Below are 24,113 nucleotides of genomic sequence, written 5' to 3' on the forward strand. Positions count from 1 at the left end.
ATATATATATATATATATATTTTTTTTTTTTTCCCTCCAAATTATTTGTGGTGGGCAGTGATCTGAAATGTTTAGAAGCAAAAGCTAAATATTTTTCTCATCTCACAAACATGATTAAACTTGACGGAAATACTTTCCTAGGATGAATGCATGCAGTTGGATGTTTGTTCATACATTAAATAAGTACTGATTGAGCATGCACACTGTGTGCCAGGCACTGTACTGGGTACAGGGCACCTGGAGGTGAAGTAGATAGATGTGGAACCTCCCTTCAAGGAGATTACAGTTTAGAATCGGGTATAGATACTAAGCAGTCACAGAGAATTCAATTAGAATGGAGATATGTGGATCAAAGTGAATGAGTCTGCATTTTGATTAGGACCCTGGAGAGAAAAATTCCTTTTTTCTCTGGGTCATGATTCAGGCTATTAATGGTCTGAAGTAGAGGAGGAAAGAGAATATGGCTGGGGAATTCACGGAGGAGCATGATATGGGAAGTCCCGCCCTTTTGTTTCTGCTGATTGTAGGAGGTCAGGTGCCATGGAGGAGGTGGAGGGGTTTACCTCCTCTTCCTCGAGGTAATTACTATGGTGCTACATGTAGGTTTATTTGCTGTGGGCAATTTAATCCAAAGTTGTGTTTTTAGTACCTTGGTAACAAACTGAATAAGGTCTAACAACCTGTTCTCCAGCATAACCATGAAAGTATCTTAACATAACTTGCTGGGGCCCTGGCCGGGTAACTCAGTTGGTCAGAGTGTCCTCCCCATATGCCAAGGTTTCGGGTTCCATCTCTTGTCAGGGCACATACAAGATTCAACCAATGAATGTCTAAATACATGGAACAGCAATCTCTCTCTCTCTCCCCTTCTCTCTTTCTCCCTCCCTCCATCCCCCTCCCTCTTTCACTTTCGCCCTCTCTCTAAAATCAATAAGAAATTAATAACTCGCTGGCTCCAATTCTGGTGTAGCTCAGATGTCTAGCAGCTGAGATAAAGTGAGTTAGCGGTATTTGAAGGCCTCAGAGAATAAAGGGAAGACCCACTTGGGTTTTTCTCGCAGGTTCAGAGCTGCCTCAAGCAAATGGTTAGTGTATATAGAATGAACTCCTTTGGAGCTTGTTGGCGGCATTAGGGAATGGGGAACCATCCCGCCTTTAAAGATGACTGCGGAACAATGACAGTCTTTGCTCTTTGGTTGTCCAACATCCATTTACCCTTCCAGGTTCCATTTGAGGACACTCCTTGCCTTGGGATATGATCTGTTGGGACCAGAACGAGGGCCCCATTCTCCGTGGCCATGGGTGGCCCTGTGAGCCTCTTGCAGGAGTCTGGGTTCAATGCTGAGGGTCATGCAGATTCTGCTGCCGAGGGTGTGTCCTGACCAGACTGTTCCTGTTCAGTCCACGTTGTTGTGGTCTGGCTTCCGGTCTCCTGAAGCTGTGCCACCGCTTGCTTCTCCAGCCTCCCTTCAGTTCCTCAAACTGTTATTTTCCAATACATTTTCTCTGGTTTTATTTGCCAGATTGGTTTCTGTTGCTTCTACCCAAAGAACCTCTTGACTATCAAAGGCCTAGAGAGGCTTAAGTAGTTTACCCACTGTCACAAAGGGAACAAGAGCCGGAGCTGGGGTGGAGGCTGGCCATTTGGCCTCTACTGCCAAGTGTTGACTAAAAGGCCCTCCTGTGTGGTGGGAAGCACAGGACTGGGAGTCAGAGAGTAAGAATGTGGATCCAGTCCCAGCCGTGCCTCTGCCTCTATGGCGATAGGAGCACAGAAAGAGCGACTGGAGATGTTTTTGCAGGGAAGTGGGCATTTGCGCCAAGCCTTGAAGGACACGGAAGGTTGAGACGAGGGAAGGGAGTGGAGGCTAGGTAGAAAGGACAGTGCAGGCAGAGAATGCAGGATGAGCCAAGGCATAGCATTTTAAGGAATGATGAACCCTTCAGTTTGTTGAGGACTTTTTTTTTTTTTTAAATATATTTTATTGATTTTTTACAGAGAGGAAGGGAGAGAGATAGAGAGTTAGAAACATCGATGAGAGAGGAACATCGATCAGCTGCCTCCTGCACATCTCCCACTGGGGATGTGCCCGCAACCCAGGTACATGCCCTTGACCGGAATCGAACCCGGGACCTTCCAGTCCGCAGGCCGACGCTCTATCCACTGAACCAAACCGGTTTCGGCGTGTTGAAGACTTTTTAAAAAATTGATTTGAGAGAGAGAGGAAGGAGAGAAAGAGTGAAACATCGATTTGTTGTTCTACTTATTTATACGTATATTCACTGGTTGATTCTTGTATGTGCCCTGACTGGGGATTGAACCTACAACCTTGGCGTATGGGGATGATGCTATAAGCACCTGAGCCACCCCGCCAGGGCCGAGAAGGACTCTTTTAAATGGTAAATTTCCTGAATCTATGTGTCCAATGATGATGATTTAGTGGTGTTTTTTATTTTATTTTTTTATTTATTTATTTTTTTTATGAAGCCTGTATTCTGGCAACAAACCTGTTGAGAAACAGCTAGCTCAGACATTTCTAACATTTATTGTCCCATAACTTCAAAAATCACTACTCACACAGAAAATATTTCTACTGATAGCTGATATTTGTGTCAAAGAAGAACAATTGAATATTTTCTCCAACAAGTAGCCTTTGTTTTCACACTTCTTGGTGTAATTATTACAGATTTACAGACAAAGGCTTTGTGCCCAGGAAACGCAGCGTTGTTATTCCCATTTCAATCGGCACCCACTCAGGCTTGTTTTGGAAATATTTCCCGAGGCGATGCTAACCTGCAAGGTAAGAAGTTGTGCACAGAGAGCCAGCTGAGACTTTCAGTACATTCATCTAGTCCGGTCAAGGACAGCAGAGTGTTGAACAGTTAAGTCATTACTGAATTGATCACCCAGTTCTAGACATGACGTCAGCCTCATTAAGCCAAGAGAAATGGCAGGTGACCGAAGACTCTTCCAGGCATTAGCTATTTCTGATTTGATCTCACTCACACATTCTGTGACCGTCTTCCAGCACACTTCATTGTTTTCAGTTATAATACCAGCAATATCACAGTTTTCTCTGACTTCACACCTGAGTTTACATAACATGTCACACACTGAGGGAGAAAGAAATGTGGTATGTGGGTCCTCTAGTAATACCTTCCTCCGCCGGGGTTCCCAGGCTGGGGAACATAGCCAGGAGCCCCCCAAGGGCGTCGCAAGAAGCTGGGGTCCAGGTGGATCCCTCCCCCATGCCCTGCTGAGGCCCAACTGCCTGAAGGTCCCCAAAGGGGCCTGCAGGTGCAGCGAGCACCTAGCCACTCCACAGCCCTGACTTCCGGCGCCCTCGCTTAGTTAGTTGGCTTTTTGACTCAAGCTGAATTTGCCTATTTTGGTGGCATATTGTTCATCTTCTTTTCACTTTATCTGTCAGTAAATTATGGGCTGGAAGCTGTATTTTCCTGAAGATGGTGAATTGGGAATAAAGAGAGTGGAGGTGAATAAATAAATGATTATTTGTTGACATTTTATGTGCATGATTTATTTATGACTTATGCTAAGAAGTAATATTCCTCTTATAACACACATAAATCCCGTCTCTGTGCTTTAGATAGACATTGTGCTTGTATCAGCAGTCCTTTTACCTTGGAAATACCCGTGTTGCACAAACAGGCTAAAATTTCATCCTAGCTTTTCAACAGTCTTTCTCTAGACTACAACAGTAGTCCTAAGTTCGTTGTATGTGTGCCATTAGGAATAACAGCAACAATGAGGAGTCAGATAGGAAAAGAATAACTGTGGCCTAAACATGGTTCAGAAAAAGGACAGCATAACTTCTTCATGCCGACTAGCTCATACTCCTTGTAATTCCTGTTTTTCTAGTTTGATCCCAGGCCAAAATGGCATTCCAATTTGCTTGTTACTTTCAGACCTGGAAGCCTCTTTTGTACTCTGGCATGAGCAAGTCTTATTTTCATACAGTATGCGTGCCGGTGGATGTACCTGGGTGTAGATGTTGATGAGATAGCTGCCTCTCCTGATCCACAGATTAAGACACCTTTGTCTTTGACAAATGCCAGGAGACCAGAAGGACAGGATGCTAGAATCTGGGTCTTTGTAAATGTGTGCTGTGTGCTTCTGAGAGATGCCCCGATTTTCCCTCATTGCTAAGAACTTCACAGATTAGTTGGGCAAAATAACCATGTTCTTGGACTTGCCCCTAGGTAGTAGCACGTCATGAATTTCCTCACATCCCCGAGGGGAGTACTATTTCTCCTCTTCTCTCTCACAGGAGTCGTGTAGCATTAGCCAAGTGGTACTAGATGGGAAGGGGGTCCTGGAGGAAATGGGAGCCATGTGATTGCTAGCTGGGCGGGGAGCCAGCTGGAGGAGTGTGGCCCGGTGAGCGGGACTCACAGTTATCACGGTCCATGACGGGTTTCTCTGGGGTAGTGGTCTCCACGTCAGCAGCATCAGAATGACCTTCAGGGCTTGTAAAACCACAGATTCCTGGGCCCCACCCCAGAGTTTCTGATTTGGTGGATCAGGTGGGGCCCACGATTCTGTGTGTCTAACAAGTTCTCAGGTGATGGGGATGCTGCTGGTCCAGGTAACCCTTTGAAAATCCAGGTGCTGGTTCAGTAGGCAAAAGACTCTGAGTCTCCACCAGCCCCGAGCCTGCTCTGATTTAGGGGAAGAACTAGAGAATTTGGTTATCGTAACGCCCATATTTCATATAGCATGTCCATATTTGTAAATCACTTTAATTTACTTTGCTTCTCACAAAACCAAACCAAGCCTTGTGGGTAGGCAGGATAGGTATGGACCTTGTTGCAAGGTGGGGAGAATCAGAATGAAGCCCTTGGGGCAAACGACTTGTACCTGGATTTTCTTCCTGTGACCTTAGTTAGCCCTAGTGTTCCCTGTCTTTACCGTTAGTGAAAAGCTTGGAGAGAATGTGCTCTGATAACTTTAGACAGTTTTAGTCCCACAGAAAGGTTGTAAAGATAGTATAGAGCAGTGATGGCGAATCTTTTGAGCTTGGCGTGTCAGTATTTTGAAAAACCCTAACTTAACTCAGGTGCCGTGTCACATATAGAAATTTTTTGATATTTGCAACCATAGTAAAACAAAGACATATTTTTGATATTTATTTTATATATTTAAATGCCATTTAACAAAGAAAAATCAACCAAAAAAATGAGTTTGCATGTCACCTCTGACACGCGTGTCATAGGTTCGCCATCACTGGTATAGAGTGTTCCCCACTTCGTTTCCCCTTACATTAGTAAGGTACATTTGTCACAATTAGATGAACCAACACTAATATATTACTACTAGTGGCCCGGTGCATGGATTCGTGCACATTGAAAGGAAATTAATTAGAAGAAATATTTTAATATCGATATTCGCCCTTTCTCTATAATAGAAGTGTCAGAGATGAAAAGAATGTATATGAAAATAATATATAAATTTATTAATAAATAAATAATAACGTAATATAACAACAAAGACATGAGATAAAACAACACTGATAAAAACAGTGACTGATAAATTGATTAAATTTAATCTAATATCTCCCTGTATACCACATTAAGTGTAAAAGCACTTTCAGAGTACTTAACTAATTTCCCTTGTGATGAAGTACTTACAACTTTAACATTACATGCTCTTTGAACTCGAGAGAAAGCAACATATAACTGACCATGTCCAAAAACGGGTTCAGGTAGGAATATTCCTACTCTGTCTAGTGTTTGCCCTTGTGATTTGTTAATAGTCATCGCAAATGCTGGCAAACTGTCTTAGAATTAATTTAAATGGGAGGCCAGTGTTAGACGGGAACAAATCAATTCTTGGAATCAGAACAACCTCTCCTTCTGCAGATCCTGTTAATACTTCAGCTTTGATTAAGTTAGGTTGCGATCTTTTGATAATAAATCTAGTGCCATTACAAAGACTCCATTTACTATTAAGATTTTTCAGTAGCGTGATGATTGCACCTACATATTTTGTCTACCTCGCTGCTTTCTTTCAGCTTCAGAATGTCAACAAAAACAACCAAATTCATGATCGACAATGACAGATCAAAACACACATGTGCGATTGGCACCAGCGAGAGCTTTATATGTATCACGCATGCGTGAGTCAATGTTTACTGGTTGGTCCGACAGTCGGATGTATGGACGTACGGTTGGTCACTTAGCCTTTTATATATATAGATCAGCAGAAGCCTATACTTTATCCAGATTTTCTTAGTTTTTACCTAATGTCCCTTTCCTATTCCAGGATCCCATTCGGGCTTCAACATTGTTTAGTCATCATATCTCATCAGGCTCTTCTTGGCTGTCACAGTTTCTCAGGCTTTCCTTATTTTTGATGACCTTGATAGTTTGTAGAATTTGATGTTTTTCTCATGACTAGAATAGGATTATGGGGCCCTGGCCAGGTAGCTCAGTTGGCTGGAGAGTCCTCCCTATATGCCAAGGTTGCAGGATCCATCCCCGGTCAGGGCACATACAAGTGTCAACCAATGGATGCATGAATAGGTGGAACAACAGGTTGATGTTCCTCTCTCCCTTCCTTTCTCTCTGTCCAAAATCAGTAATAATAAAACAAATTAGGGTTATGGATTTGGGGGAGGAAGACCACAGAGGTAAAGTGCCATTCTCATCACATCATGTTGAGGGTACATACTGTTAACATGCTTTACCACTGCCGATGTTGACCTTGATCCCCGGCTGAGGCAGTGTTGGTCAGCTTTCTGCACTGTCAGGTTATTCTTTTCCCAGCCCACTATGTGCAGCCCACACCAAAGGGTTGGGAAGTTACGTTCCATTTCCTCAAGGGGCAGAGTATCTACATAACTTATTATGTAGGTTTGTCTATCTTTCCTTATTTATTTAATCAATCAGTGTATCAGTATAGATTCATGGATATTTATGTGGGTTATAATCCAATAGCCTTTTGTTTATTTCAGTGCTCCAGTTCTTCCAGATTTGACTAGTAGGAGCTTCTTCAGTTGACTCCTGTGTTCCTTTGACATAGCCCAGTATTGTCGGTATTTGAAGCGCCTGTACATCCTTACTTTCTGGCATAAGAAGATGCTTTGCAGTGGTTCTCAACCTGTGGGTCGCGAACAATGAAAATACATCCTGCATATCAGATATTTACATTACGATTCATAACAGTAGCAAAATTACAGTTATGAAGTAGCAATGAAAATAATTTTATGGTTGGGGGTCACCACAACATGAGGAACTGTATTAAAGGGTCATGGCATTAGGAAGGTTGAGAACCACTGCTTAGAGTCTCATCTTGTGTAATTCCTGTCTCAGCCCTAGAATCATCCTATATAATAAAAGGGTAATATGCAAATTCACCCTAACGGCTGAACAACCTGGAATGACCAGTCACTATGATACGCACTGACCACCAGGGCCAGATGCTCAAGGCAGGAGCTGCCCCCTGGTGATCAGTGTGCTTCCACAGGGGGAGCGCCTCTTAGCCAGAAGCTGGCTCATGGCTGGCCAGTGCAGCGGTGGTGGCGAGAGCCTCTCCCGCCTCCATGGCAGTGCTAAGGATGTCCAACTAACAGCTTATTTGGACATCCCCCGCGGGGTCCCGGACTGCGAGAGGGCACAGGCCAAACTGAGGGACCCCCTCCATGAGTGCACGGATTTTCGTGCACCAGGCCTCTAGTATTTTTAATATTGGTCTGCAACCACTGAATTGATTTCACTGTCCACTACCTGAGTCACCTCCCACAGTGAAAAACACTAACCTGTCACCTGTTAAAAATAAGGAAATTGGCACCTTGAAAGCTGAAATGGTTTATGCAAGGTCACATGTAGTTGTTAGCAAGGCTGGGGCCATGACCCTGTCCAGGTCTCAGTCCCTGGACTTGTAGTATGCTGTCAATTTCTGCCATTCAGAACCTGGTTCCGCATACTCCCCTCACCCACACCGTGTGCCTCACCCACACCGTGTGTCTAGGCAATCAGATGTGAAATCAACTGGATATGCTACCATCTACTCAGGATGGATACAGCAAAAAGGGACAAAGACTGCTGGCCAGATTCCTACAGTAAGTCTGTGTTTTCCTATCAGAATGTGGCTTTGTAATGGTAAGTGAGTGCAAAATCCACAGAAGTGACTGCTGACATCTGCATGTTGTAACTGAGATTTCACCACATGCCTGGCCTCTGTTTTATTGGGAAGGGGCCAGGAGGGAGACTTGTAGAATCCACACACCTTTTATTTGGGGTTTCCTCCTTTCCATGGGGGAGGCAGAATGGTTCATTCAAACCCCTATGAACTTCTGGGATCCTCCACAAGGCAGAGCTGGACAGACAAGGCCTAAACGACCTGTGTAAGGATCTGGTGTGCCTAGTTAATTACACCAAGAAGCTCATTTTCTTTTGTGGGAGGAAATAATTAAGTCATCGGCAGATGCAGGGAATAACAAAGGACAAACTTATTTCATATTTGCTTCTTAGATGTTCCATTTCAAAATATATTTTTTGATCTGTTAATAATTGAAGGTGGGTGCTCTGGCTGAAGAATTACTCCTTAAAGGGGTTTAAAGGAATAAACCTCTTTAAAGGAAGCAGTGATGTATTAGGATATTTTGTTTGCAAATAACAGAAACCTATCCAGCTTCAGGACTATTTAAAAGAAAATTTTATTGGCTTATGTTGCTAAAATGTCTATTAGTAGGCCTACCTTCAGGCATGGCTGGATCTAGGTGTTCAACTCATGTCATCAGGGCCTTGTGTCTCATCATCTCCTGGCCTGTTTTCATCTGGTTTCTTTCTCAGGCAAGCTTTCTCTGTGTGGTTACCTGTCATAAGCTATAGGCCTCTTTCCTACTATTCTGCAGATGCTGTTGCCTCTGATTGTCCCTGTCTTTGGTCATGCCCCTAACCCTGAACCCATAACTGGGGACAGAATCATAGGGGCCATCACTGGCCAGGCCGGGGTCGGGAAGGGATGGTTTCTCAAAGGAAGATTGAGTGGCAGAAGGATGAGTTGGCTGGACAAAAATAATGGATGTTGTTCCTTTGCAGTGTTGTGAACACTCAGAGTCAATGCCTGATGAGTGAGTAAATGCTCAGCTCTAAAGCTATCCATGCATTTGTTTATTTAGTCCCTCCCCAAGCCACTCATTTATTTTGTGAGTTCTTCTAGAGCAGTGATGGCGAACCTTTTGAGCTCGGTGTGTCAGCATTTTGAAAAACCCTAACTTAACTCTGGTGCCGTGTCACATATAGAAATTTTTTGATATTTGCAACCATAGTAAAACAAAGATTTATATTTTTTATATTTATTTTATATATTTAAATGCCATTTAACAAAGAGAAATCAACCAAAAAAATGAGTTCGTGTGTCACCTTTGACACGCGTGTCTTAGGTTCGCCATCACTGTTCTAGAGGGATGTAGTTACTCTGATTAATGTACTAACCCGACTGCCAGCCCTTTTCGGCTCCTCAGCAAGTGGTCTTCTTGCTGTTTTATTTCTAATTTCAAGGCTAATTTCAGCTATTCTTAGCTAGATGTGGTGATCCTCTCTTTAAACTTGTTTAACCAGGTCAGTGTTAGACAATTTATGTTTGGTTATGGCTAAATGGTCAGCATAGATGCCTTTAATAAATCTGCTTTCATAAAGGAGGTAACTTCCAATCTTCCTTTTTCCCTTAATGCCATTTCTAGCTCAGATCATTGGTAGTTAACTCTAATTCTTCCTTCTGTCAGCGAGAATAATTATTTTTTATCGTTTCATGAGTGAAGAATTACTTATTCCAGATTTTTAAAAAATTTAATTGAAAGTTTGATCTTTCAGATCTCTTGCTTGTTTTCATGGTTTCTACCTGCCTTCTGCAAATTTCACCATTTATTAGCACCTTTGCCTGAAGGCGGACAAGATGAGGTGTAATAAAACCTTGACAACATCTTTTTTACTTATCTCTTTCTGAGGGAGCTCCTTACTTAGTGATGTTTCTGTGCAAAACCAGTTTTGTACATTGCCCAACATGAACGGAGATGGATTATCTGTGAATTTCAGTTAATCATCTCTTTGGTATCTCCTTTCACAATAGGACATTGAAAGTTGGCTGCAAAGTCATCTCCTTCTGGTGGTTGCCAAGACGTCAGATCTTTTCCATTTGAGCCCAACGGAGATCAAGTTACAATGAATTAATGCCAAGTGCAGAGGAGAGTTAGTGTCTGGGTCTGTTCATCAGTCTCAAAGTGCCTGCTATTTCTACATTCCACAGCCCAATAGAAAAGATTCTTAAAAGTCTGTCTCCATTGGCACAGATAATTGAGCTTACTATACATTGATTTCATTTTGTCCATTTCTGTGTTTATTTGAAGCATTGCTTGACTAGTTCAGTGCCATCATTCCTCTCCCCCACCCCTTTTTTTAAATCTCCAAAGTGTTTGTATCTGGGCTATGGTTGAGGTTCACAAAAACCGTTTTGATCAGGTTGCTCATTCATTCATATATTACCTAAGCAAGGCATGCCTTGATATTATGAGAATATTTTTAGAAGACTAATGAGGTGGAAGGGTTTGTGTTTCATTTCCCTTGGTTTCCCTCTATTCAGACACCTGCATTTGCCATTAATTACTACTTCCATGACACTCTCTTTCTTTGTCTGTTGTGCAGTGTTTGAAATAATAGTGGGAGGGGAGGTGGGCGCTGAGCCACATTGGAATAAATAGCTTTGGGTGTGTGGTTTTTTTTTTAGTAGCAGAACAGAAAGCTTATTTAAGAGTAATTGCTATTTTGGTACCATTTAAAAAAGGTTTTGTGTCTTTTCATCTTTTCCTGCAATCGTTGCTGGTTCCCTATAGCTGATCTCCTGTGGTCACCTCCTTTCTTTCTTAAACAATTCTGAATACCATGGGTGGCCTCTGCATGGCTTCAGGAATAGATCATTGCTTTCTCTGGGACCTCTTGTTAGTAGTAGGCTCTTGGGTCAACCCAGTGCAAGGCAGTTGGGTTGCAAGTAGCTAGTGCTCACTATGACATTTAAAAACATTTATTCATGAAAGGTATTTTAAAAGAAATATATTTTCTTTTCGAGGTTCAGCCGATTGCTTCTCTTTTATTTTAGGTAAACTTTTTATTGAAATGTACCTCACATGCAGGAAAGAATACACAGCAGAAATGTGTAGTTTAATGAGTTTTCATAAGATGAGTGCATGTATGTAACCGGCATGCAGATCAAGAAACAGAATATTACCACTTCCTTAGAAGCTTCCTTTTATCGTCCTCAGTCTCTATGGCTACCCTTAAGGGGTCCCCTGACTTGTGACACCATCGGATTAGCTTTGCCTGTTTTTGTAATTTAAATGACTCTTTGGGTCTTTGAGATTCGCTCATATTTTGGTGTGATGTTGGATTTTGTTTGTTCCCTTTGCTGTTAGAATTCCATTGTCTGAATACCAGCATTTGTTTTTTCATTACTATTGATAAACATTTGGGTTTTCCCCAATTTAGGCTGTTACAGTTAATGCTGTTATGAACGTTCTTGTACATAGCTTCTGGTGAATGTGTGTGTCTTTATCGACTGTAGACCTAGGAGTAAAATTTCTGGGCACAGGGTTGGCAAAATGTGTAGCTTTTGTTGATTTACGCCCTTTTCCAGAGTGGTTGTACCAACTTCCCCCAGCGGTATATGAGTTCTAGTTCATCTACATCTGTACTTGATAGTGTCTGTCTTTTTCATTTTAGCCATTCTGTTGGATGCTAATGGTATCTTGTGATTTTAATTGCATTTCTTCCTTGATTACTAAAGAAGTTGATCACTTTTTCCAGAGTTTATTGGAGATTAATACCTCACTTAAAAAAATACTTTGATCTTAGTTATGTTCCTTAGTCATATAAGTCACAGCCACAATTTCAGTGTTAAACAACACTAAATAAAAGTACTCAAAATAAGAATTTTATTAGCATTTATTATGTTGCGATATGAACTTTTAGACCAAAGAACAAGTCTCCAGGTCTTCGCTTTATTTTATCCCCATCACTAGATTTACAACATTGCTTTGGAAGTTTAAGGGACATATGCAATTAAAATTACAGTTATTTATTTATTTTTATTGATTTCAAAGAGGAAGGGAGAGGGGGGAGAGAGATAGAAACATCAATGATGAGATAGAATCATTGATTGGCTACCTCCTGCATGCCCCCTACTGGGGATCGAGCCCACAAGCAGGGTAGAGCGCCGGCCTACTGACAGAAGGGTTCTGGGTTCGATTCCGGTTGGGGGCACGTGCCTGGGTCGCAGGCTCGATCCCCACTGGGGGGCATGTAGGAGGCAGCTGATCCATGGTTCTCTATGAAACATCAATGATGTTTCTGTCTCTCTCCCTCTCCCTTCCTCTCTGAAATCAATATATATATATATATATATGACAATCTAGCAATCTTTTCCACAATTGAAAATATGTATACTTTTGACCCAGCAATTCTCTTTTAGAAATGTACCTTATAAATAGCGCATGCATGAGCAAAGGACTATAATGGTAAGAGATTGGAAATAACCTAAATGGGAGACGGTCCCTCCATTCAGGGGCTTCCCGTGCAGCCAGTGAAAAGGATGAGGGAGCTCCCTCTCTGTCGACGCATTGGTATGAAACCATCTCCAAGACACAGTCTTTCTTACACTGGAGACGCGAAGGTGTCAAACAGGGGATAGATGATAGCATTTGTGTAAAAATTGGGGGAAAATGCACATGTATCTCAAAATAAACATGAAATTGAACATCAGTTGCTTCCTGAGAGGAAAATTAGGTAGCTGATGGAAAGGAATGGGAGAGTTTCTCTGTACTCTTCTTTTGCAACTTTTACATTTTGAATCCTATAAATGTATTACCTAATCAAAATAAATAAAATTGCCCTCTATCCCGCAAATAGGAAATAAGATCATAGAGGATTTTGAATCACAGTCTAACAGTTATACTTTTGCATAATCTCTTAGGGTTCATAAAATTCTTTTAAATTCATTCCCTCCTATAATCTTCACAATAACTAACTGAGGAAGCATTTTTTTAAATTTCTGTTTTACAAATGAGGAAGCTGAGATTTGGGTACTTAAGCACTTTGCACAAAATCTTTCGGTGACTGATATTAGATTTGGGAACATCAAGTGTATTGTTTAAGAAATGGTTTCATTGACTGTAATTTTATTAAGAAGACAAAAGGCAAAATTTAGCCTGTTTTTAGGCTTAATGAGTATGTACCGAATAATAATAGCTGAAGTTCAGTGATTTCTGAAGTTTAGTAGCACTTTCTCTGCAACACAAAGATTGAAAATCTGGTTATAATTCAGCTGCCACCACTACTTTAGTCAGAGACATTTAAGCCCAAGTTCTGAGCAACCTTTCCTGCAGGGACAGGAAATTAGAACTTGCTGGTGTAATTTTCTCTGAAAGACACCCCAGGAAAGAGGTGCTTGGTTTGGGAACATAAGGACTAACTCCCTGGCAGAGCTGACAAATGGTACTGGGAATTAAGCTGTAGATGAGTTGCCTGAACCATTAGTGATGAAGCAAAATTACTCCAGTGAAGGTTTTAATCTTTTTATCTTTTAAGGCAAGTACAGCATTATGTTAGAAAAAGCCCAGAGTTGTGTTAGGTGATATGGAGGAGGGGAAGGGGAAGTGGGTGGGGAAGTGTTTTAAATCAGGGGAACCCCCATGGTACTTATTTAATGGCTTGCAGATTGTTAGGGCTGGGGAATCCTGGAAATTACCTAACCATAATCTATGTAAGTTAAGAATGTTGTGGGACTTTGTCTATGACTATACATGTGCCTGGCATGAATTACCTTGAACTAGATAAAAAAATTCAGTATCAAGTTTCTTGAGGTGTCTCATATGAGGCCTTTCTTAACAGTAGAGCAACACCTAAAATTTCATGTATTGTTTAAGGATGTTAAAAATTATTTTTTCAGACATGCAATATTAGGCTATATCTTCTGAGATTTCTGAGGTTTCAGTCTGCTCCAGTGCATTGCAGTGAGGCCCAGGGCAGACACCAGGTAGACCAGATAACCAGGAACATGGTCATGGTAATGACATCAGGCAAATCTTGAGCCTATGGGCCTGTTTGAACTGAGGTGGAACTACTTATGTTTGCTTAGCTTTTTAAATTCTTTTCCTTATTTCTGATCTTCACCCAAATCAAATATTAGTTTTGTCGCATAGAATTTTGTGTGTCATTCTGGTGCCTGGGTAGTTCAAGTGCATCCTGACAATTACATTCTAAGACTTTATCCTTGTCTGAGCTCCCTTTTCAAAGCATGAAAGAATGGCAGGAGGAGGCCCCTCCACCTTCCCTCCTGTTCTTCCCTTTATTTGGTGAGTTAAGAGTGTCCCCAAGAAGTATTATCAGTGGTACAAAAGCTCTCTATAGTCTCATTCATACTTGAATAAAATGATTCCCTTTTTTGTTTAAAAATGATGAAAACATTTGAGGTCTCTCTGGAAGTGTTTATTCATTCAAGCTGCAAGATGTGCTGTGGGTGTTATGTCTGATTTCTGAGAGCTTTTGCAGCAGGTTTATGTCTAGAGTGTTTTGTTTTGTATTTGTTTAGACTAAAATTAATAAAGAGCTTTTCTTTCAAACCCTGAGGATAATTAATACAGGTTTCTCCCCTGTGGTGCTTTTTGTCAGCCCTTACATGGAAGAGAACAGTGAAAAGAATATTGAACTCTTTAAGCTCAATTCTTACATCTTTTCCAATAAACTAGGGGATTTAGGGAAAAGAACAAGACAGATCACTGTGTGTGTATGTGTGTGTGTGTGTGCGCGCGCGTAAAGGTTAGGTCATAAACACTAATAGTCTTCTGGCTTTTGTAAGCCAAATTTCCTTCCTGGAAATTGTTGTTGTTGTTGTTTTTTTAATATTTGCATTCATAGTCATGGCCTCTGTGTATATATTTAATATTACTGAGTGACCTTTTGGTTTGCATTTACTTTTAATTTTTCCCTTTGTTTTTGACCAGAAGAGATATGAAATTAAATATAAATCCTCTATGCACAATGGAAAAAGTAATTATGACCTACTTTTTACTTGAACAAGGAGTTGCTTTTATTTAAAGGCATTTTTATTTTCAAGAAACGTGAAAAAAGATCACCTAAGGACCCACTTATGTTAGGCCATTAAAAAACAATTTTTAGTCCTAGCCAGTTTGATTCAGTGGATAGAGCGTCAGCCCATGGACTGAAGGGTCCTGGGTTTGATTCTGGTCAAGGGTACTTACCTCATACCTCTGTTGCAGGCTCTGTCCTTGGGGCATGTACGAGAGGCAACCAGTCGATGTGTCTCTCTCATATCGATGTTTCTCTCTTTCTGTCTCCCCTGCCTCCTCTCTCAAAATCAATGGAAAAATATCCTCGGGCGAGGATTAATAACAATAACGCCCCCCAAAACAACAGCAACAACAAAAACCACGATTTTTATATAAGATTTTGATTGATTCCTTTGACAATCTACTTCCACAATCCCGAATTTCTTCATATTTCTCTTCCCCACATTCTATTCCCTGATACCACAGTCATCAATAATTAGGGCCAGGAGAAATTTCCTTTCCTCCCCTCTCATTCCTCCCCTCTTTCCCTCCCCTCCCGCCCCAACTTTTAAGATTTACTCCTTTAGCAACTTTCAAATCTGCATCACAGTATTTTTAACTACAGTCATTATGCTGTACATTACATCCCCATGACTTATTTTATAACTGGAAGTTTGTACCTTTTGATTCCTTTACCCATCCTCCCCATGTCCCCTTCCTCCACCTCTGGCAACCACCAGTCTGCTCTCTGTATCTATGACCTACGTTCTTCTTTCTTTTAGAGTCCATTTACAAGTGAAATCATATGGTATTGGTCTGTCTTTGACTTATTTCTCTTAACATAATGCCCTCCAGGTTCATTCATGTTGACACAAAAGGCAAGATTTTCTTCTTTTTTATTGCTGAATATTATTTTATTGTATACATTAGAGGCCCGATGCACGAAATTCATGCAAGAGTAGGCCTTCCTTCCCCCAGCTGCCGGCACCCGCTTCCCTCTGGCACCTGGGACCCAGGCTTCCCTTGCAGCCCATTAGCATATTAAGCTTTTATTATTAGATATATACTGTATATGTGTGTGTGTACATATATATATATGTATGTAATACATATATGGATACAGAAAATGTGTGTGTGTGTGTGTATATACACACCACCCCTATACACACACATATATACTTTATCCATTCATCCGTTGATGGACACTTAAATTATTTCCATGTCTTATAAACAGTGAACATGGGGGTGCATGTATTTTTTCAAGTTAGTGTTTTCATTTTCTTTAAATAAATACTCCTTAGTGGAATTGCTGGATCATATGGTAGTTCTATTTTTAATTTTTTGAGGATCGTTCAAACTGTTTTCCATAGTGGCTGCACTAATTTGCATTCTAATCAACAGTGCACAAAGGTTCCCTTTTTTCCACATCTACACCAACACTGTTGTTTCTGGTCTTTTTGATACTAGTTATTCTAACAGGCATGGGGTGTTATCTAATTGTGTTTTCAATTTGCATGTCCCTGATGATGGTGATGTTGATCACCTTTTCATGTACCCATTGGCCATTTGTATGTTTTCTTTGAATAAGTGTTTATTCATGTCCTCTGTCCATTTTTTAAAAATATATTTCTTTATTGATTTCAGAGAGGAAGGAAGAGGGAGAGAGAGAAATATCAATGATGAGAGAGAATCATTGATTGGCTGCCTCCTGCACACCCTGGACTGGGGATCGAGCCTGCAACCCGGGCAATATGCCCTTGGCCGGAATCAAACTCGGGACCCTTCAGTCCGCAGGACGACTCTCTATCCACTGAGCCAAACTGGCTAGGGCTCCTCTGTTCATTTTTAATCAGATTTTGTTATTTTGCTATTGACTCATATGAGTTCTTTATATGTTTTAAGCATTAACCCCTTATGAAATATATGATTTTCAAATATTAGGAGAGTCATTATTTTTATGGGGTGGTAGTGGTGGTGGCTGTTGCTTAAATATTAAATGAAAAAAATATTAATTGTGGGGCTTTGACACAATTTCATGTAAATGCATCTTTTATCTATTAACTAAGATTTAAGACTTAGCTTTTCTATAAATATGAAACTGAATTTTTTTCAACTCAGGTTTGGACTTTGTTACTTTGCAACTTGACTTCCATCTGTTAGGCATTGACTTGAAGCCATGCCTTTTTGTGATCTGAGTTCCAAATTACACAACCACTTCAGTCCTGAGCAAACTTGTTCTGAATGGCCCTCTTTCTTTCCTATTATCTTTGGCCAAGAAGTTGTAGCTGTTTTGTGTGTCGAACTAAATTGTTTCTACCTTTGCCTTTGAGAGCTTTGATGAGTTTACTTTTCTTTTTTTTCTCTCTCTTTTTTTTTATTGCTTAAAGTATTACAAAGAGTATTACATATGTCTCCTTTTTTCCCCCCGCCCTTGACAATCCCCCCGGCCTCCCCTACCCCCCAGTGTCTTATGTCCATTGGTTATGCTTATATGCATGCATACAAGTCCTTCGGTTGATCTCTTACCCCCCCTCTTGCCCCCCAACCCTCCCCGGCCTTCCCGCTGTAGTTCGACAGTCTGTTCGAGGCAGCTCTGCCTCTGTATCTATTTTTGTTCAAAAGTTTACTTTTCTTTTTTTGTGACAAGGACTTAAGTGAACATCGCTGCAGGCATTTTGATTCTTGAAAATCCCCTGTCAGCAGTATGTGTGTCTGTATGCATCCATGTGTACATGTCAAGGTGGGTGAATATTAAGTTCTTGGTGCACTGATTGCATTACTAAATATTTCATGCAGTGTGGCCAAGTTATGTTTCCTCAGGCACTTTTGTGCTGGTACCTCATGCTTGACAGAATAAATACTTTTAATGCCCTGGCTGAGGAACCTAATCATGCATAATAGCATTTCTGTGGGGAAAAACAAATTGTAAATTCCAAACGGATGATTTTTACAAACATTCTCTTAAGCATAGAGCGTCGTTTAAATAGTCCAGGAAGGCCAGGCTCTCCAGGTGGGCTGTGTCTGTGTGGAGTGAGTTTATTCATGTGATTATCATCGGATTGAAGCCCAACACTCACCAACTGTGGCATCAGGCCTGGTCCGGCATTCACTGACAATTTAATGGTTCAGTTTTTTACACTAGAGCTTCTTGGTGAGATGGATCACTAAGCTTCGGGAGAAAGCGGCAGTTTGCGCCTCTCCTTTGATGAGGTCAGCCTCATTGTGGTAGATAAAGGAAGGGGGTCCCTTGGAGTCTGAGAATGTGAGAGCTGCAAGGGACAAATTGAGACCTAGAAATAACTGACGACGCTCCAACCAACGGCGCCACCTGGGCAGGGCCGAAAGGTTCTTTTTTTAAATGATAAGGTGAATCTGCTTATTTTTAACTTCTACCCACACGCCTTCTGAAGTAGAAGAAGTCTGATGTCTTCTGTGTAGCAATACTTCAGATATTTGAAAATAGTTACCTGGTCCTACACCTAAGACCCTCCTCTGTCACCATAAAAAGCTATAATTTTTTTTTTTCTTGTCATGAGATCATTCCAGACCCACTGTCCTGGGACCTTCCAATATCGCTGCAATACTCTAGTCCCCAATCCCCGGGACCTGTTCATCTATTCATTTCACAGCAGGAAGTGCTCTACTTCCTGATCCCCGGCACTCATCACCCCCACCCCCACTTACCACTAAGTTCTCTGTATCCATGAGTTTTGTTTTGTTTATTCTTTTGTCTTGTTTTTTTTTTTTTTTTTTTTTTTTTTAGATTCTACACATTAGTGAGATCATATGCTGCCCTCCTCTGTCTGGCTTATTTTGTAGACAGCTCCTGGCCTCCCTAGATCTCAGCCGTCCAGCCGCCTGGCACACACATTGTCTGCTTTGTTCAGTGATGTAAAAGTATGAATGGGGCAAGAACAAGGAACCGTAAGGCTCCTCCTTTCTACTTTGAGCACAAGCCAAACAGCAAATCTTTATTGGGTGCTTGGGAAAGAGAAAGAATTAAGTTCTTATCCTCACAAACCTGATGATACAGATGGACTCAGCGTCTCTCTCATTGTTCTCCCTCCCCACCCACTTGCTCCTACAGCTCACCAGTCCAAAGTGTGTGATGAGGAGGGAAGTGAGCAGAGCAGGGCGGGCGAGATCAGTGCCACCTGCAGCGGGCAAGGCGGGCCTGGAGCCTGGCCTTAAGAAGCGGGCAGGACTTGTGTGCCCCTGTGGCCTTTTGTTACTTAAGAGTTCAAAAGTCCAAAACCTGTTCTGTGACCCTCCTGTTAAGCTAATCAATGAACTCAGCTTAGCTTATTAAACCAAAGAAGATATTTAGACTGAACAAAATACCAGATAATATTTTCCTCATAATGACTCATAGCTGGAAGGCAGTATACCACACTGTTGAAGTCATTGAAACTTACCCTTTTAAGAACTGTGGCAGTTTTTTTTAAAATGGCCAGAAATTCTCCTACACTGATAGGTATGTCTACTAGTATATACCTTCCTCTTGAATATGAGTTGGCTTGTGACTGCTTCAACCACTAGAATATGGCGGAAAGGACGCCATGACTTCCAACACCAGGTCATAAAAGGCTGTGCACCTTCTGCCTGCTTCTCTTGGGGTCCTAGCTCGGGAGGCCAGCTGCCATAGAGAAATGTGACTACCCTGGGACCGCCATGCAGGAGAGGCGTGGTCCACAGCCCCAGCTGAGCTGCCAGCCACTAGCCAGCATCACCGACCAGTTTTTCGAAGGAGCCGTCTGGACACCCACCCAGTTGGGTCTTCAGGTGATTCCAGCTCCACCTGGCACCTGATCACAGGCACCTAACCTATGTCCTGTATCTATTCTTTCAACAAAGGCTAAGTGAGCAGCAGGTGTTATTCTAGGAACTGGGGATACATCAGTTCAAAGTCGCTGCTCTCTGGAAGCTTAGCCTCTCACCCAGCACCTAGAACAATGCCCAACACTCAGGAAGCACTCACTAAATGTTTTTGCAGGCACATGAGAGACCCCACACCAGAACTACCCAGCCACCCTTTCCCCAAATTCTTGACCCCTCCCCCGAATTATGAGCCAAATTAAATAGTTGCTTAAAGTTACTAATGTAACTTGTTACATAACAATAGGAACAAGTGCTAAGAAATAAAATATTTTAAATCAGCTGTCTTGCATGTCTCTGGAATGTATTAACTACATTTTTGAACAGAGTGTAGACATAATTTGGACCTCTTATGAACAATGAACTTCTTATATCTCCTTTTGTGATTAATATCGTTGTGTCATTGAGATATACAGTGAGTCGCAAAGACACTCTAGACTGCTCCGCTTTCAGCCTTGTGCATACTTCTAGTTTTCTCTTATCCTTTGCTGCATGTCTGAGTGTGCTGCTTTCAGCACGATAAACCACATTTGGGATCATTGTTTTTAAAGTCAGGCACTACGTTTTATGAGTGTGGTCTTAAAAAATATTTAGTGAGTGCTTACTTTGTGTTGGGCATTGATCTGGATGCTAAATGAGATGCTAAGCCTCCAGAGAGCAGCGACTTTGAAACTGGTGTATCTCCAGAACCTAGAATGATACCCGGTGCTCACTTAGCCTTTGTTGAAAGAATAGATACAGGGCACAATGTTAGGTGGCAGAGCACGTGCTCACAATGGATTCTGTCCTCGGGGGAGTGACTGGGATGTAGAAGAGGCTGGAAACCATCCTGTGGGAGATAAATGGGGATGTTCAGCCTGGAAAAAAGAAGAGTTGCTTGAAGGAGGGAAGGATTGTCATGTGGAAGAGAAGTGGTGCTAGGTTTGAATTGAAGTGGATTTTCTTTTGCCTTGCTATCTATACTAATAAAAGGTAATACGCTAATTAGACTGGATCGACTGGACATCCAACATCCTTCTGGACAAAGCCACGGTGGCGGGGGCCGAGACAGAGGCGCGGTTAGGGACGAGATCAAGCCAGTGCAGGGGAGCAAGCAGTTAGGGGTGAGATCAGGCCAGCAGAGGTGCAATTAGGGGCGATCAGGCTGGCTGGGGAGCAGTTAAGGACGATCAGGCAGGCAGGCAGGCGAGCGGTTAGGAGCCAGCAGTCCTGGATTGTGAGAGGGATGTCCAACTGCTGGTTTAAGCCTGATCCCACAGGGGGTCCCGGATTGGAGAGGGTGCAGGCCGGGCTGAGGGACACCCCCCACCCCCCGTGCATGAATTTTGTGCACCGGGCCTCTAGTTATCAAATAATGCCTTAGATGGAGTTTATCAGATGCTCAGCGTGGCTATTTTGGCTTACGAATTTACTTCCGCAAATACAAGAAGAAAGCTAATCGTGGAATTTGTTAGGGAAAAAAGCCAGATATTGACTCATGGTGCCAGAATTAAATTGCTTTGTGTTTTATAGTTCGTAAAATATTTTCGACAATAATGTAGATTTAGATTGTTCCTTCATTTAAAATGTCATTGTTACCTTGCCAAATGAGAAGATTACAAATGCCAATTTGTGTTACAAACCTTTGGATGAAATAGAGCATACAGAAGAGTGACAGGCATGCCTTCTCTTTTGGGGAGGGAGAGGGAATCGGGCTTATAGAGATTTTTAATTTTTCAGAGTCGCCAAGACATTTTTAACATCTGGCGTTTCTTCTCATTGGCATCACCACTGTTGGAGTCGGGCAAGTGTAACTCACGTAAGGAAATGGATGCTCTTGCTCAGGCTCATGATAAATTGAGGAGGTGTTTCTGCATCTACTTCTGTAACCAGAATGTTGTATTTTAGAATACAAAGACTCCAGGCATCCCTCAAGATCAAGATCACTTTTTCCTCTTTGGTTTCTCTCCAAGCAAATTATTTTCTTAAATTATTCTTGACTTCAGATTGACAAATTTAAATTTCCTCCTTGTTTGTTTGTTTGTTGTTGCATATTAAAGGAAATAATTGATGATTTATAGTTTCTTGTCTATGTTGGAAAGACTGTTGAGTAAAGGATTCTTAAGTTAACTATTCTTGTCTTTTCTAATTTGTCTTTAACGTGAAACACAAAGTAAACTGACTACTGCCTTCCCTGGAGTACAATGATAAGTGTCAAGAAAGATTCAGAATGCACCAACCAAAGTCACGCCTGTTAAAGTAGTTATTCTGGGTCATGACATTGTCAGGAGTCCCTCCCAGTTTAGGTGTGCCATGGAGAAGATAGTCAGCACCAGGGAACGTGAAAGCTCTTCTTAGAGTCACATTTCCATTTTATTAAATTCTACTGGCCTGATTTCTTTCCAAATTGAGTCTGTTTCTTAGCATGGCTCTAATCCTGTCTAATAAAAGAGTAATATATAAATTAGCCATCACTCTGCAACAAAGATGGTGGCACCCATAGTGGCTGGGGCGGGACGCTGGCGGCGTCACCCTGGCAACGCGAGCCCAGCGTCCACACCCCGGTTGCGCGGATGGAGGGGAGGGGAGGGTCCTCGGGCTGGAGGCCAGGGTGAGGGATGCTGGGCTCAGGTCGCTGGGAGCCCAGCGTCCCCACCCTGGCCGCTCAGAGGGAGGGAAGGGAGGGGCCCCTGGCTGCATGGAGGGAGGGGAGGGGCCTCGGGCCAGAGCCAGGGCAAGAGACGCTGGTGTCGTTGCAGGCCGGGCTGAGGGAATCCCCCCCCCTCCCCCCGCATGAATTTCGTGCACCGGACCTCTAGTATTAGATAATTTTCCTTGGAGAAATGCATAGAGTTACAGTGTTAGCCCTGATCTTATGTAGTTTAAACTGATAAGAACAGATACTACACTTGATCTTAGCCAAAAGGCCGAGAAGCGATAATCTTATGTAGTTTAATGGAGTCCTTAGAAAAGTATGCTCTGATTACATCATCAAGATATTCCACAAAAGTGAATATAGAGGCTATGGAGATAAGATTTGAGATGGTAAATTTCTGGTTATGAATTTGGTGCTTTGTTTCAGGGGTGATTTTGAAGGTCGGGTGAGTACTGGGGGAAATAATGACACTTTTAGGTGTCACTACAGACAAGTCTTCCAAAAGGAACAGACTAGGTGACGGTGTACCCAGTGAATCCATCCCAGTCCCAGGAATGTAGGAAATCCATGTGACTGTTGCGAGAGGGTGAGCATGTAACTGACATTGTCTATTTATCGATAAGAGGAAAAGGATTCCTCTCTCTCAATTGTAAAACTTTGAAGACTTGAGAGAAGTAGAGAGGAGCCTAGGAGGGAATTGGTGACGTCCTACTCAGAGAAGAATTGAGTCTATTCATTTATTTTTTATTTATTTATTTTTTAATATTGGGCTGTTTCTTCCAAGCTATACAAAACAGGTGTGTCTTGTTGTGTTGACTCCTAATCTGTGGAAATGCAAACTGACGTCATATATAAGTAATGGAATATACATGACAAACTCTTGCTAACGATTTTTATCCTTCAGGCTGTTTTCTTTCTTTTTTTAATCTTTATTGTTGAAAGTATCTCATATGTCCTCATTTTTCTCCCTAGGCTATTTTTTTTAGTCATGTATTTCAACAGATGTATTTTCAGACTACTTTATTTACATCTCTGGGTATGCATGTATTCCATGTGTTTCTGGCTCATTTTTGCTCACTTCCTGTTGTATTTTTAAGCTTTTTTTGGGGGGGGGGGATGATCACTAAACACCGGATCCCAGACCAGACGGTCAAGACCTGGGTCCTAGGAATGTCATGGGCAAGCATGTCCTGCTTCAGGGTCTTTGGAGAAGAGGGATCAATTTAGAAGCTAGAAACCTTTTTTGTTATTTTTGTTTTAGATGAAATCACTGAATGAATGAACAGAACGAAATGTTCCCTGTCTTTTTCCTTTAGACCTGTTAGTTAATAAGCAGATATGTAACACTGCCCCTCTGACCCGAGCATTTTGTCTCGCTCTGTGTCCCTGTTCGCTACGGTCTGACCCAGGGCGCTGTGGGATGAGAGGGCCAGGTTCTCCAGAACGGAGATCGCTGTGGAGTGCTGGGCATGGCGCTGCCCAAGTCCAACCATGGAGGTGGCATAAATCATAAACCTCTGGGC

General features: G+C 41.9%; 1 protein-coding gene and 1 non-coding gene across 6 annotated transcripts in view; one reads left to right on the plus strand and one right to left on the minus strand.

The window, feature by feature from the left end:
- OSBPL3 (oxysterol binding protein like 3) overlaps positions 1-24,113 on the plus strand; it is a 140,864-nt gene that overhangs the window by 6,490 nt on the left and 110,261 nt on the right. The gene's annotated exons all lie outside the window — the stretch shown is intronic.
- LOC111826065 lies at positions 22,687-22,873 on the minus strand. Its single transcript, XR_002829308.1, has one exon. It is a non-coding gene; the product is annotated as a U2 spliceosomal RNA (small nuclear RNA).

Source organism: Myotis lucifugus, unplaced genomic scaffold (genome assembly GCF_000147115.1).
Source record: "Myotis lucifugus unplaced genomic scaffold, Myoluc2.0 scaffold_52, whole genome shotgun sequence".
Taxonomy (NCBI): domain Eukaryota; kingdom Metazoa; phylum Chordata; class Mammalia; order Chiroptera; family Vespertilionidae; genus Myotis; species Myotis lucifugus.